Raw genomic sequence first — 562 nt, 5'->3', positions numbered from 1 at the left:
TCTTTCTACTTACCTACCTACCTACTTTCGCAGACATCTACAAATACAATACACGCATTTTACGTATATCCGTAACTTAGAACAATGTGTCAGTAATGAATAACCATTAGTAACACTAAGCTCCTGAATTCCTTTTGCAGCTCCCAACACATCCTTCCATTTACCCTCCTTATCCCCAGACAATGCACACACAATCCTGCCTGGCAGAGTCATGCGAAACACATCGACGTCAACTTTTTCCTCCTCGTGATCACGGCAGCCGCCACTCGAGGTCTGGTTTAGTTCGGTTCATTAGATTCCACAAGGCCCCGCGAGAGCCTTTCGCCTACCTTATTTTTGTTCATTAGTTCCCAGATATCCGCGTATAAGATCGTGGACGAGTATGTAATTTAGTTCATTAGTGCCAGTGTCTGTTCTCTTAGTAGTAATAATCCCGTGTGATATTACTTGACCTGCAAAAACAGTGTGTACTATGTGCGTGAATACGTCCCTTCCCAGATATTCAAACTTGTGTCCAAGATAACGTAACTCTCGAGTGTCGAGCCAATGTTCATTAACAGGT

The sequence above is a fragment of the Penaeus monodon genome, chromosome 30 (assembly GCF_015228065.2).
Source record: "Penaeus monodon isolate SGIC_2016 chromosome 30, NSTDA_Pmon_1, whole genome shotgun sequence".
Lineage (NCBI taxonomy): Eukaryota > Metazoa > Arthropoda > Malacostraca > Decapoda > Penaeidae > Penaeus > Penaeus monodon.
This window is presented reverse-complemented; position numbering follows the sequence as displayed.